Source organism: Pinus tabuliformis, chromosome 6, assembly GCF_031772625.1.
Source record: "Pinus tabuliformis cultivar Carrire ecotype Pingquan chromosome 6, CPIR1, whole genome shotgun sequence".
NCBI lineage: Eukaryota > Viridiplantae > Streptophyta > Pinopsida > Pinales > Pinaceae > Pinus > Pinus tabuliformis.
The window spans coordinates 1,571,271,623-1,571,287,366 of record NC_142292.1 but is presented as its reverse complement, the minus strand read 5'-3'; the positions used below and the strand labels follow the sequence as shown (position 1 = coordinate 1,571,287,366).

The window sequence follows — 15,744 nt, the reverse complement described above, 5'->3', positions numbered from 1 at the left end:
CGCGGTTCACGTATATCTAGGACAACAAAATAGTTGACGAATGCAACTATGGACAGATTACTTGTTAAAATTACATTAGGTTCTTTATGCAAACTTGGATTGTATTTGTGAATTGAGCATTTATTATCTAGCTTTCGCTGAAATTTGTTTTTTAATTTGTAAATTGTGCTAACAAATACAAGTGTGTTGTGTGTGGGGCTCACATTTTCTTATACTCTCAGCATTACATAGCACCTAAATCCTATACAATGAAAACCATATTCCTCCATAATGAAAGCTTGATCTGTATTTTCACATTCTGAATTGTTCTACTGCTATGTTTCTTACTTTCACATGTAGTCTCCCTTTGCATAGTTCTTTCACACAACTTATTTTCGCACAATACCAGTTTTTGACTGGATATTCTGCACACTTTTTTTTGGGTAGTTCCCACACATCGATTTTCCAAAGAAAAAAATTAGTTGACCAATGCAACTATAGACACATTACTTGTTAAAATTCCATTAAGTTCATAGCATTTGTGAATTGAAAACTTATTGTCAACATTAAATGAAGTTTGTTTTCTAATTTGTGATTTGTGCTAACAAGCACAAGTGTGCGACAATGTTCTGCATGCATTCTCTCTTCGCACTGTTCTCTCGCACACCTTATGAAAGAAGCTTTCACTGTAGTAGAGGTTTCTTTATGTACATGGTACTCTAGCTCTTGCATAGCACATCAATCTCGCATAGTGAAAGTCATCTTCCTCCACAATGAAGGAATGCTCCACATGCATTCTCTATCTACACAGTTCTCTCACACACCTACCTGTTGCACAAAGAGGCCGATAAAACAATAGTGGAAAAAACTTTCATCGTGAGAGGCCTGTGAAATGATAGTGGAAGAAACTTTCATCGTGGCAAGTGCGGATGTTTTCTTATAGATGTGATACTCTTGCTATTACATAACATCTCAATCCCTCATAATGAAAGCTATTTTCCTCCACGATGAAACCTTGATTCATATCTCTACATTCTGAATTGTTATGCTATTATGTTCCATACTTTTACATGATTTCTCCCTCTGCATAGTTATCTTGCACACCATCCTTCTATACAATACTAGTTTTTGACTTGATATTCCGCACACCCTCCACACAGATCTTTTGCATACCTTCTGAAAGAAGCTTTCATTGTACTAGAGGTTTCCTTATAGACATGGTATTCTAGCTCTTACATAGCACATCAATTGGGCATAATGAAATCCATCTTCCTCTATAATGAAAGAATGCTCCACATGTATTCTCTATCCACATAGTTCTCTCGCAAACCTTCTTGCTACACAAAGAGGCAAGTAAAATGATAGTGGAAGAAGTTTTCATTGTGTGAAGTGTGGAGGTTTTCTTATAGACGTGGTACTCTAGCTTTTACATAACTTCTCAATCATGCACAATGAAATCCATCTTCCACCACAATGATAACTTGTTATGTATCTCTAAATTCCGAGTTTTTTTGCTACTATGTTCTTGTTGGAGCCTTGAAAATATTTGCATTTTTTTTGTAATTACGGGACCATGTAGTCAGGATAAGGAGCATATATGTTTGAATAGATCACAACGTAGGGCTAGCATGGTAGGTAGAGCACGAATTAGATGAAGCCCGCGCGAGAGGAATATTGGTGGTTAGGATTTTGCAGAAGGTGGAGCTAATCAAGGAGATCATGGAAAGTAGGAAGATGGAGATATTTTCTAGGACGAGAAAGGGAAAAGTGGATCCAACTAGTGGGAAGGATATTTTGAATGGTGGAGGATACACATGGGATAGCTTAGGCGGGCTAAGAAAATATATTAACAGCTTTCAAGACAGCTAGAGTGATCAAGCGAGAGGAAGAGAGGGTTCGAGAGGTTTCTAGATGAAGATAAGAAGGGTCACCGAGGACAGAGTGTGGGTTGGATTTTGGTCATTTGATAATGGTTACTAGCCGCTGACGTCAATTTTTCACTGAGCACAGAATAGACCAAGTTATGGAGTCGATGTCTGAGTGTCTGATGTTTGTGTTTTCTTGCTTTGAGTCTTGAGTATATGTTGGATTCCATCATTTCCAGGCAAACTTATTGTACTGAAAATGTTTACTTTTATATGGGTTTGTTCATTATGGATTAGGTTCATGGTTTGTTTCTTGTTGGTGCATGGAGCTAATCTGGAGGGTTGGTGAGACTGTTTGTTTCATGAATGTACTTCTGGGCATAGGGCACTTTTTGTTAATAGAATATAATCCAGTGGTCGGATGTGTTGTTTAATCTCTTTTGTGCAGTTACCTGAATGTTATATGTTTTTCAATGCATCAGTTTCTTGTATAACTTATGATAGTCTAAATGTTTACGATGTAGCGGTTGTTAACCTAGATGTTGATTGGCTATGTCGTGGCCTAGGAATAGTGTATGTATAATTGGTAATTTATGTTTTGAATATTTACGAATGTGTGTGATGCGTTGAATACTCGTCGAAGGGTTAAAGTAAGAACTAATGTTACTTGTCGACATAAATTAGTTGGGGTTTGGTGTTGATTTTGTCTTTTAATAATAGATGTTGTCTGTTTGTAAGCGGATAAATATGGGTTTGGCATTGAGTTAATCCTTAATGACTGAAACTATCACCTACTGAAATATGTCATGCATGCTTGGTTTCGAATCTTGCATTGTCTCATGGGATGAAAGGATTAACACCCTGTGTGGTGCGAGGTAATAGTTCGATAGTGAAGCATGTGTTAGCAGGAGGTAGTTCGTTGTGAGTCAAAAGAAAATCTTGTGAGACTATGAAAAATTGGTTCTCACAGTCACCTGTTAGCATCTCGATTGAGACTTCACACACTTCACTTGTGTTACCAAAAGGGCCAATGATAAGTGAGTCTTTGTTGGCCACTATGTCACAAATTTCGGGTCTGTCAAAATCTCATGCGCCAACAAATGGTTCCGTTGTTGGGATTAGGATGGTTGTATGATGGGATTGTCTTATAGGAATCTGGAAACTCTAGCACCCAACAAGGGAGGAAATTACATGGTGGTTTAAATGAAATTTGTGCGGGTTTTCTATGGAAGAGTTAGGAGGAAAGAACTAGAGTGCAAAGAAATGGTTATAGAAGTATGTGTTGACCTCTTCCATTAAGTTTTCTTCGAAGAGTTTCCTAATATCTTGACGAAGTGGGTTCAGTGGTTGAAGGAAAACAATCTGACATATCAAAATGATAGGTGAAGGAAGTGGATGTCGAGGAAGTATATCAACTTAAAACAGTGAGTAATAAGACATCTTGAGCTATTGATTTCTGGTTCAAAAGTGCTTTTGAAGGATTTATTGTTGAGTTTGTAATAGAAGCGATAATGTCCTGTACTACAATGAAACGAAAATATCTAAAGGAACTAAGAGGAATATTTATAAGGTCGATATCATTGTTAATAAATATTATGTTGTATGACCACGATGTCTTGCCTCTGGAGTCTGACGCCATGAGAAACTAAGCCACCTGCATGGAAAGGGAAGTGGGGGAGACTTGGGAGATGATATGATGGGTAGAGAAGGAGACAAGAAAAAGAAATACGGGGGAGGTTAATAATGGGACTAGGACTGCGCATAGAAAGGGAAAATGGAAAGGATGGAGCAAGAGATTTATGAGGATGGCACTTTGACGAGTGGGAGGAGGTACTGACATAGTAATGCAGGAGGAAGTCGGTTAGTGTCGATGCCTTTCAGAAGGAGGAGCCCAAATGGAGTGGCTAAAAGAGACCATTATAAGACACATAATAGTGCTAGTGACTAGAGCTATAAGGGGATGGAGTTCAAAAAGACGCAAATAGAGGAAGGAGAGAGAGAAAAACTAATTCCACACAATGCAGAAGATTCAAAACCAAAATCGTAGAATCAAACCATGCCTTGTGTTGAGCCCATGACCCCACGTGCATCTACGGACCAAGAGGTGAGCACTTAATGAACTGTTACAATTAATGTTGAATTTGGTTGAAGTCGGGGTGGAGTAAATAGTAGTAGTAGTGGGATTGGTCTAGTGGTAGAAGGGATGGCACAAGGTGTCCAAACTCATAATGGTGATTAGTCAAACATGAAGTTTTCTCCAGTACAAAAAGTGCAGGAGAGTGTACTTCATCAGGGAGTATCACATAGGCTACCATGGCAGGCGTAGATTTATGGATGCCCATGTTTCACGGTGTTGGGACTGAGGACCCATAACAACATTTGTTTGTGTGTGAGGTTGTTTGGAAAGCTAAGAAGGTCTAAGATAAGGCCACAAAGATTACATAGATGGAAGTAATATTTAGGGACCATGCACTAACATGGTACATGAAGTTCAAAAGTGTGACTCCAGTTAGATAGAACATGATCTTCATGTTGGACAATTGGTGGTGGTTGTGTTAGTATTAGCATGTATGTTAGCACTGATGTCAACCAACCTAGCAAGAATGCATGCTACAAAAAATGCATGGCTCAGGAGGATCCCTATGATAGTTGTAGGCTTCATGTAGAGAATCATCACAATAGCGGGTTTATTGAAGAAGCTATAAAATGATCACTATGGTGGTTGAGATTTCAGTTATCCAAGCACAAAGTAGAAGAGTGAAGGAGAAAAAAGTTTGCATTCATCCCACAAGTAGTAAATGGACTCAAAGCCTACATCAGACCCTATTCAATGAAAAGTTCTCTAAAATAGTTTTCCAAGAATATTCGAAAGTCCAAAAATGGTTTCATGGATCAAAAGATATGATCTTCCGAAGTCCAGGGATTTGAAGCCTAAGGAAGGAAGGAATATTGAAACCCCAGAGGTCAGCATATCGGATTTCGAGATGTCGTGATCAGCATACTAGGCATATCAGATATTAGAACCCTGGAGATCAGCACATCAGGACATCATCATGTTGGATATCGGAACATTGGAGAATTAGAGTAGGTGGCACATCAGAGTTTTGGAATCTTGGGTTATAGGAAGCACCGAGGCATAGAAATATCATAATATCGAAGGAATGGGGCATTGGAATATCAGAACTTATTAATTTAGGTACTCTAAGAATTTATGATTCCGAGCAGTCCTAATAGTAATAAAAGTTCTGAGGAATGTCGAAGAAGCTTCACAAAGATTTTTCTTGGAAAACCAAGGTTTTATGGGCCCTCTTCTCTCTCCTCTCGCAGGACACATGGAGACATAATATTGGATTCGTGAAGCTCAAGTGGCATTTAATGTCAACATGACGTGGTAGTATGGCAGGGCACGTGGTAGGTTAATTCAACGTTATTGGTGATTCGGATTTAAGCAGGAACGCAATAGATTACAGAGATAACCATAAATATAGAGATGCGATAACCATAAAAACAGAGATAACCATAAACATAGATATGCAGCGGGAATAATACTTTACTTCATTAATGTAGAATACTGAAATATGCTTACAAACAGTAATGGAAATAACCCAGCTAGGGCGATGGTAGCTTATCTCTGAGAAGAGATGTGGTGGCTACATCCTCTGAACTGTCTTACAATGAGGCTCGAAGGCCTATTTATTGTTGAGAAACAGTGGAAAAACCCTTAACATTCCAAAACCTAACCCTAGAAGATGAAACGCCAAACTATGGGCCCCGTTTGGGGTAAGTTGGTACATCAACTTCCCGGGGTCGTAACTTTGGCATACGATCTCAGTTTGACGCATACAATAGCTCGTTAGAAAGATCTATCCGAGCACTACCCCACATTGTCCTCGGATTCCCAAAAAAACATCGTTTAGGGCCTCAAAACGGTTCCGGAAGTTCAGGACCCGAAAAGATGCTAAAAATAGTAAGTTGTGCTACAATTAAGGAAACTGAAAATGCTGAGAAGAACAATGGTGGGGTCCAGGTGGGCTTGGCAGGTGGCCACCAAGATCCACCTGGATCATTCCTCCCCCCTTAGGAAGCAATGGTCCCCATTGCGTTGAGTTCCTCCATGAGATGAGGAAACTTTTGCTGAACTTGGTCCCTGGTGAACCACTTGCCCTGGTGAAGGAATTGGCCTGCTTTGACAACTCGATATAGTTGGATATTCTGTTGGCGAGTGTTCTTGATCTGTGTGTCCATGATCCGATCAGTTGCAGCCTGTTCCATGCAATCTGGGTTTAATTCTGTTGGTGTGAGCTGCTCTGCAATATCGGATGTGTCTAGCAATGGTGGAAAGTATGGCCGAAGGCGATCCACATTGAACACTGGGTGTAGGCCAAGGAATGGGGGAATGCTGAGCTCAAATGAATTGTCCCCCACAACCTTAGTAATGGTGTAAGGACCATATCAGAGTGGTCTCAGTTTCCGATAGGCTCCAGTAAGGCATTCCTTTTGCAGATGCAACCAGACTTTGTCGCCCACCTGAAACTTGTGTGGCACCCGGTGTTGATCATGTCGTTGCTTGTACTTGGCATTTGATTTCTCCAAAGTGTCATGGACCTGCTGGCGAATATGTTGGATGCGCTCAATGAAGCTGGTTGCCTTATCTGTTTCGGACTGGACATGAGCTGAAGCTGTGTGAGTAGCTGCAAGTGGCAGGGCCACATCAATGGGGCATAGTGGTTGGAATCCCAAGCCCACCTGAAAAGGGCTGTGGCCAGTCGAGCTGTGAAGAGCTCGGTTGTAGCTGTGCTGAACATAGGGGAGGCTCTCATCCCATGTGCGTGGATGCTTTGAGTTGTACATGCGCAGAATGTGTACAATCATTCGATTGACAACCTCGGTCTGGCCATCAGTTTGAGGATGGAAGGTTGTGGACTTAGTGAGTTTGGTGTCCAGCATTGACCAGAGACTGGACCAAAATGTACTGAGGAACCGACTGCCCCAATCTGAGATGATAGACTGTGGGATCCCAAAGTGCACCCACACTCGTTCAAAGAAGAGTTTAGCAGTGGCTTCTACTATGATATTCTTCTTGCAGGTCGCCATAATGGCCATCTTCGAGAACCTATCGACGACCACAAAAACACAATCATTTCCATGCTTGGTGGAAGGAAGCCCTGACATGTAATCCATGGAGATGGATTCCCAAGGTCGACTAGGGGTAGGCAACGGGGTATAGAGGTCTTGCTTCTTGATGGTTGGTTTGGCAATGGCACAAGCAGTACATGATCTGATGTACTTCCTGACATCCTGTCGAAGATTTGGCCAATAGAAATACTTTTGTAGTACTGCCACTATTTTCTCAACCTCGAAATGTCCAGCAGCCCGACTGTAGTGTGCTTCCCAAATCATCTTAGCATGCTCGCTTGACGGAACACAAAGATGACCCAGGTGGCATAATAGTGCACCTTGGAGGTGAAAATCTGGAACATGCTGACCCCCCAAGAGTGTCTGGTATGTGTGGCCAAATTCTCGGTCACTTTTGTAGAGAAGTGGCCAATCAGAAGTCTCGTGCCCACAAGAGTTGAGCACAGTGGTTAACGCCATGATTGGTGGTCGACTGAGGCAATCTGCAACATGATTGGTGCTGCCCTTCTTGTACTTGATGTTCAGATGGAACTGTTGCAGATATGTAGACCACTTCTGATGGCGATCATTCTGCAATTTCCCTTGGGTCTGTATGAACTGCAGGGGTCGGTGGTCTGTGTGGATGACTGTTTCCTTCCCCAAAATGTAATGCTTCCATTGTCGGCAGGCCTGCACAATGGAGTACATCTCTTTATCATAGGTTGGATACTTCCGGACTGTGTCTGAAAGTGTTTCACTGTGATATGCCACTGGATGCCCGTGTTGAGTAAGGATTGCCCCAATAGCATAGTCAGAGGCATCCGTCTCGACCTCAAATGGTTGTTGTAAATCTGGTAACGTGAGCACTGGTGCCGTGCAAAGGCGATCTTTCAATTCTATGAATGCCTTCTGTTGAGATTCAAACCAAAAGAATTTCAATTTCGCTCCTCCCTTGGTGACTTGACTCAAGGGCCAAGCGATATGAGAAAACCCCAACACGAACCTGCGATAGAAGTTGGCAAGGCCTAGAAAGCTGCGGAGCTCTGTCAGAGTGGTCGGGGCTGGCCAATCCCGAATGACTTGGATCTTGGCCGGATCCACATGCACCCCCTGTTCATCAATAATGTATCCCAGATACTGAACCTAGGTCATGCCAAAAGTGCATTTATCCAAATTGGCACACAGCTTGTGTTGTCGCAGTGTTTGAAGAACCTGTCGAATGTGGTGGAGGTGCTCTTCCCAACTCTGGCTGAAGATCAGAATGTCATCCAAGTATACCACTACAAATGAGTTGGTGAATGGCTGCAAGATGTCATCCATTAGCCTCATGAAGGTTGCAGGAGCATTCGTCAATCCAAAAGGCATGACCAACCATTCGAAGAGGCCCTCCTTGGCTTTGAAGGCAGTCTTCCACACATCAGAGGGTTCGATCGGTACCTGGTGATATCCTGACTTCAGATCGATCTTGCTGAAGTACTTTGCCCCCTTTAGTTGGTCCAAGAGGTCATCAATCCGTGGGATCGGGTACCTATTACGAACAGTGATCTTGTGCAACGCCCGATAGTCAATACAGAGTCTCCAAGTCCCATCCTTCTTCTGTACCAACACGATTGGGCTCCCACAAGGCGATGAGCTTGGACGGATGTGACCTTTCTGCAGCAACTCCTGAATCTGCCTCTTGATTTCATCGTTCTCTAGAACCGAACGCCGATAAATTGGTCCATTGGGTAGCGGCGCACCTGGGGTTAGATCGATGGAGTGCTAGACCTGACAGTGCAGAGGAACCCCTGAAGGGGAGGTGAAGATGTCCTCGTACTCCTTCACGACCTTATCCATATGTAATTGCCGTGCGGAGGGGTCCTGTCTGGAGGTCGTGGCCACCAGCTTCTTCTTTCCTTGAGGGCGTATCATCAGGAAAACAAACTTCCCAGTCTTGGAAATGAGATTACTACATTGTTTTGCAGTAATCAAGGAGATGGCGGTAGGTGGTGCTACCTCTGGTATCATGTACAACTTATTCCCCAATGTAACAATAACAGCCCGGGGCCTTGATTCATACACAACATGTCACTTCCACATGTATGGTTTTCCTAATAATACATCACAAACTTCAAGGGGAGCGATGTCACACAATACCTCATCCGTGAAGGGCTTGATGTTGTACGGAAGGCAACATTGTTGGCTCACGCGAAGATTCCGTCCTTAGTGAAGCCACCCGATGGTGTATGGTTGTGGGTGTGCTGTGGTCGGTAAGCCCAACCGCTTCACAAACTCCACCGAAATGAGGTTCTTTTGGCTCCTGCTATCGACAATGAACTGTAGCGGGGAGCCCTTTACCCACATCTGGGAGTGGAAGAGACGCTCCTCCTCCTCTGGATCTTCGGGTTCACTTTTCTGGATCTTGGCGGTAGCAACAGTGGCATTGGGATCTGCGTCAATGATCTGCTTCCCTTTTTCATTCCCCTTGTCGAGTTCTGACTCAGAGTCAGAATAGGTATCTGATTCTGGACCCTTTAGCTCGGCCACCAGTGACTGCTTGGCCCGACACTCACTGGTGTTATGAGTGGAGCTCTTATGGAACTCACACCATTTTCCCGTGTCCTTTTTCGTCTTCGCGGTGCCATTCTTTGTCTGCAACTTTGGCGGGTTGTCTTGGGCTGCCCCGCCTTGGCTTTGCCCTTTGTTCTGCGTTTTAGGGGCACCTTTCCCTTGCTTTGGAGTCACAGATCCAAAGTCTCGCTTCTTTTGTTTAAACTTTTGCTCGACCTTGACGGCATATCGGTATGCTGTGCCTAGTGAGGGGATGTTCAAGAATTGTATTTCTTCCTGAATGTACTTGTGCAAGCAGCCGCGGTATTTGAGTATCAAATGTTTTTCCGTATCCTTGATACCCAACTTTGTGCGAAGGTTATGGAAGAGATTGGTGAACTCCGGCACGTCTTGGTCCCTTCCCTGCCGCAGCGTGGTCCATTTTATGTATTCATCCTCATAGCTTCCGACAGGGTAGTACTGCTCCTTGATGGCATCACGGAATGAATCCCAAGTGGGTGCAGCTGAAAATAGCGAGCCGGTAGTTTCATCCTTCTGCTTGCAGTGGGTTTCCCACCAGTATTTGACGTGGGGGGCTGCTTTGAGAAGAGCGAAAACAATCTTTTCTCGACTTGAAAATTCATGAACAGAAAAATACCCTTCTAGCAGATTTAACCATTTATCTACCACATCTGCGTCTATTTTACCCTCGAAGATGGAGATTTCAAAATTAACTTGTACCTTAAAGGGCGTGGCATTTCAAGAGTAGCTGCTAGAAGCTGAAGCGTCGCTTCTGGGTAGCCGCTGAAGGATCTGGGCGAAGCTGTCCATCATCGCGTTCCGTTGTCGCTCGAGGGCTTCTTCGAGCAAGATTTTGATAGGATCTCCTGGCCCCTCGTCTTTCTTCTCATCTGCCATGGGAGGCCGTCGGGATTTGCGAGGCTGGTCTTGTAAAGGTTCGACCAGTTCAAGCCCTAACTCCTTATATCCCGATCTCGTTGGGGACATGCAAAGAAAAACAGAGAAAAAGCAGACCGCTCTGATACCACTGATCCGGATTTAAGCAGGAACGCAATAGATTACAGAGATAACCATAAATACAGAGATGCGATAACCATAAAAACAGAGATAACCATAAACATAGATATGCAGCGGGAATAATACTTTACTTCATTAATATAGAATACTGAAATATGCTTACAAACAGTAATGGAAATAACCTAGCTAGGGCGATGGTAGCTTATCTCTAAGAAGAGATGTGGTGGCTACATCCTCTGAACTGTCTTACAATGAGGCTCGAAGGCCTATTTATTGTTGAGAAACAGTGGAAAAACCCTTAACATTTTAAAACCTAACCCTAGAAGATGAAACGCCAAACTATGGGCCCCGTTTGGGGTAAGTTGGTACATCAACTTCCCGGGGTCGTAACTTTGGCATACGATCTCCGTTTGACGCATACAATAGCTCGTTAGAAAGATCTATCCGAGCACTACCATTGTTGGAACGGGAAACACTGGTCCATGCCATGGACCCATGTTGCCCCCGGATTACCCAAAAAACGTCGTTTAGGGCCTCAAAACGGCTCCGGAAGTTCAGGACCCGAAAAACTGCTAAAAATAGTAAGTTGTGCTACAATTAAGGAAACTGAAAATGCTGAGAAGAACAATGGTGGGGGTCCAGGTGGGCTTGGCAGGTGGCCACCAAGATCCACCTGGATCAATTGGGTACCCTAATGTGCCAGATTCAGGTGACACATGTCATCGTTGTGAAGCCGCCATGTGGAGTGATGACATCATATCAGAGGTTGGAATATCAGAGAATGAGGACCCTTTAACTTCAGTACATATGGTTTTGGAAAAGTTATGATGAAAGGGGCTTTCGATATTAGGTTGGCTCTTGGTCCTGAGAAACGAAAGAACTAAGGGCGCAGAGCAGTTAGAGAAGGAAGATAGGCTCCCAGTAGAAACAAAACACCTTAACACCTAAAAGATATGCTGCAAGTCACAACTCTCGGTTCTAGGAGGAGAAATGCTCAAGGAGCTAAGGGTATCAAAGAAGTGAAATATGGTAACGTTCCACCTTTGTGAAGTTACAATGTAGAGTTTCTCCAATAATGTAGTACAATGAGTTAAAGGATCTGTGAGTCAGAAACTTTGAAATTAAATATAGGCTCAGAGGAATTGTTCATTGAAAGGGGCTAAACTTGGAGAAGACTTTGTGATAAGAAATCGACAATGACATTTCTGGCAGAGACGAATACGGGTTTCCTCACATGCACGAATGGTTGTGATAAATGAGAACAGAGCGGTCATCTCTGTGAACTGTCAAGATTTGTGGAGTGATAAATGAGAATGGGACTCTCGAAGAATTATGTAGGTCACCTGAGAATTAAATTCTTAGCATGAAGCTCTACATAGTTAGATGGTGAATAACTACAAGGTCCATCACTGTTTGAGTACTGTGATAAGAAACTACCATGAGATGTAGTAGTGGCAAGGGGAGCCATGCCTAATTATAGTTGGACAGTTAAAGGATATATAACAAAGGCTTCCTTGTGCAGAGTGCCTCAATGGAAAAAAATCTTGCTTGCAATGGGGAAGGTGTGATTTGAGCATATTTCATGTGTTCTTTAGTGTGAGAGGAAGTGTTGAGACAGAGAGGTTGAGGCACCAAGGAGGACACTATGTTATACAACAACAAGTGTAGGGAGAGTGTTGTGTGGATAATTCCAAGGGTAGTGCTAAAGAGCAATTGGTAGAGAGCCCTTGACGTAGGAGGCAAAGCACAAAGGAAGTGTTGTTGCGAGAAGCAAGAAAAGACTTGCTTCATGTGAGCACAAAAGACAGAGTTCAGAAGTCGAATTTGCAAACAACCATAGTTGGTATTCTACTTGTATTATTGTACGTCTATGTTTTTAGTTTGAAAATTGTATGAAATAGTAGAACAATGACAAGAGAAGGTTGGCGCCTGCATACCGAAGATGTTGGTTCCTCTTGGAAAAATGGTTCTTTCTAACCAAAGGGGGTCGGTGCCTCATGTGAATGGGTGCTTAATTTACATCATAAACAAAAAACAAATTGGTTGTTTTTTCCCTCTGGGTTTCCACGTGAAAAACACTGTGTTAAATGTGTGTGTGTTGCTCATGTGATTGTTGTATGAACATGTGTATTTGAAATATTGTTGGTTCACTGCTTTTGTGAATGAATTCTCTCACAAGTAAAATAATATAAGAAGGAACTGTAAGCATAATAAGAAAAATAAGAGTTTCATAATTATTGATTCACCCCTCCCCCCCCCTCTCCCCTCAGCAATTTCTTATTTCAACTATTGGCATAAGATCCAAGTTCCTTCAGCAATAGTCTAATCATTGGAAGATAGATCTATAGGGAATTATGTCTAGGAAAGAGAGTGAAGAGGCTTACTCAAGTAGAATACCTTCTTTGATGGGACAAACCATACCTTTTAAAAAGTTAGAATGGAAGCATATTTTATGTCCTCAGGAGTAGATATTTGGACTTTAGTACTAGTAGAATAGAATGTCCTTGATATTCCTCACACCGATGTAGATTGTAAAAAATTATATGGGAACAATGCTAAATCCAAGAACTCCATTCTCTTTGGCCTTTGTCAATTAGAACTTGTAAAAGTTATGCACTGTGAGTCTACTAAGGAAGTGTGGGTGAAGCTTAATCAGAGTCATGAAGGAGATGGCAAAGTCAAGCAAGTGAAAATTCAGAGTTTCAGTATGAGGTTTGAAAGCTTGAGAATGAATAAGAATGAAATCATAGTAAAATACTTCCTAAGAGTTGATGAAGTTACTATTGTGATCAGAGGACTTGGTGAAGAGGTCAAAAAAGAGATGATCGTTCAGAAGATATTAAGATCTCTACCCATGAGATTTAATGCCAAAGTGTCAGATATTGAAGAGATGGATAATTTAAAGGATCTCAATATGGACTAGTTGCATGGTACTCTCACAGCCTATGAGATGACAATAGTAATAGAAATTATGAACTGAAGGAAGTGACATTCAAAGCATCTAGAAAGGGAAAGGAGCATAAAGATCATCAAGACTACTCCAGCTGTGAATCTAATCAAGCGCTGGCTCAACTAGCCAAAAAAATGAAGCATGACTCAGGAAAATATAAAGGTAAGTTTCCCTTTAAGTGTTTTGACTATGGGAGAGTTGGATATTCTTGTCTAAATGCCTTTATAAAGAAAAGGCTGAAAGGGAAGAAGATCTTAAATTTGGAAACAAGTCTCAGACAAATCGGAAGAAAAAACTTTATAAGAAAAAGGGGTTCTACTTTAAAGAGGATAGCTCAGCATGAGAGTCAGAGAGTGAAAACTCGACGAAGAATGAGCCAGATAAGTATCTTCTTATGGCTTTCAAAACAAACTCCAAGAAACAATGTATTATGGACTTTGAAGAGGAAGAAGAAGAAGGAATAGTGGACCTTGAAGGGGAACTCATCAGTGCCCTTGATGAGTTAAAGAAAGCAAGGAAGAAGAATAAGCAACTGAAGGAACAATTTTAGCGTGCAAAGGAAGGTATGTATAACTATGAAAATGAGGAGTTTTCCTATCAAAAAGAAAATCTTGAGGAAGTTGTCAAGAGAAAATATAGTCTAGTCCTTCTATTGGAAGAAAAACAAGGAACCTGTGAGAGACTAGAAGAGGAGAAAAAGAATTTGAAACAAGAGCTGATCAATTTTAAAAAAGAAATGGTCTCGCATACATGCAAAGATGATATTTTATCTTTTAAAGTTAAACTGGAGGAGGCTAAACGAAAAGAGGAGGTTCTTCAAGATATGATCCAAGTATGGGAAGAGAATTGTCAGAGTCTTGAAGAAGAGGTTACCTCTCTGAGAAACGATATTGAGAGAACAATGATCAAGAAGGATTTAAATGAAAAATTTTCCGAAAAGACAAGGAGACTATATCAAATCATGAATAGTCAAAGGCCATCAGCAATCAAAACTAATCTGGGATACTCCAAGACACAAGAATCTTCTGTGGGGAACATAAACTTCAGGTCTGCAGGATTCTAAGAACCATATATAGATGGGAAGAAGCATCATTAAAGAATTAATGAAGACAAGAGTAGTAGGGAAAAGAGGAGATCGTCAATGGAGAATAAACCAATCAGTGAGATGACCAAGGTATTTTCCTACACATTCTCATAATGCTTCCAAAAATAAGCATGCCTATTCGTTTTATGGTCACCACTATAAGTGCCATATCTTTGGACATAAATGTATTGATTGTAGAAGGATCAAAGTTGAAAGCCATGAAAATCCCAGAAATAATATGTATCATATTTCTAAACCTCAAAAATCCTCTCTAAGAAATTGAAATGTTTTCTGTCCATTGCTAAGTGAGGTAGAATGCTTCAAATGTAATATTTTTTGGTACAAAGTCAATGACTGTAGATGTAGGTTTGAACACCTGTCTAAGTCCAAATATGTTGGACAATTATCTATCCAGAAGGATAATGGGAGTTGAAAATGAAAGACTAAAAATACCACGCACTGTGGACTTGTCTTATCAACTCATAATCAGGAAAACAAATGGTATGTGGATAGTGGTTGTTCCAAACATATGAATGGGGAAAACATAAAATCTATGTCGCTAAAAGAAAAGTATAGAGGAAACAATTTCACCTTTGGAAACAATGCTCCAACAAGAATCAAAGGTAAGGGTATAATCAGTCTTGATAAAAAACAAAAGCACATAATGTGTTGTATGTAGAATGTCTCAAGCACAATATGCTTATTGCTAACCAAATGTGTGATAATTGCTATGATGTGACCATTCTATCTAAAGACTATGAGATATGAAACATAAAGAATAGAAAACTTGTGGGAAAAGCAATCAGAACCCAAATTAGTGTATATGTGTTTGACGATTCCAGGGTTAACTGTTATTTAAGGAGAACTAGTGAAACCCGGTTGTGGCTCAAGAGGCTTGGGCATATGAATTTTGACATCTTAATAAAAGTAAGAAAGATGGGAACAATGACAGGATTACCAAGAATTTCGAGGTTCGATAACATAATATACAAGGCATGTCAGTTTGTAAAACACACTAGGACTCATTTCAAGTCAAAGGAGTTCTCCTCATCCATACATCTGGAGCTCATTCACGCAGAAATTTTTGACCTAACTAGAGAAAAATCCTCAAAAGGAGAGAGGTATTTCACGTTTCTCATTGATGACTTCACTAGGGTCACTTGGATTGTCCACTTAAAAGAAAA

General features: G+C 41.5%; 1 pseudogene; it reads right to left on the bottom strand.

Annotated features, from left to right (window-relative positions):
- The window catches only part of LOC149264784 (serine/threonine-protein kinase VIK-like), a 40,967-nt pseudogene that overhangs the window by 1,482 nt on the left and 23,741 nt on the right, over positions 1-15,744 (bottom strand).